The sequence below is a fragment of the Wasmannia auropunctata genome, unplaced genomic scaffold (assembly GCF_000956235.1).
Source record: "Wasmannia auropunctata unplaced genomic scaffold, wasmannia.A_1.0 LD334243.1, whole genome shotgun sequence".
Lineage (NCBI taxonomy): Eukaryota > Metazoa > Arthropoda > Insecta > Hymenoptera > Formicidae > Wasmannia > Wasmannia auropunctata.
This window is the reverse complement of record NW_012028647.1, coordinates 22,664-22,905: the sequence shown is the minus strand read 5'-3', so window position 1 is coordinate 22,905 and position 242 is coordinate 22,664.

Genomic DNA, 242 nt, shown 5'->3' with positions numbered 1-242 from the left:
CAACGTAACAGAAGAGAAAAGTCATCCTGAACGAGAATTTAAATGGAAGAACAAAGAACAGAAAGACGCGCGCCCTCATGCAAAGACATCAGACGGAAAGGATGTATCCAAGGAGTCAAGAGTGTTGCAATCTAAAGTAAGATGTTATAATTGCAGTAAATTTGGACATGTATCTACGGATTGTAAGGCACCTAAAAGAGAGAAAGGTACATGTTTCAAGTGCGGTGAAAAGGGGCATGTAA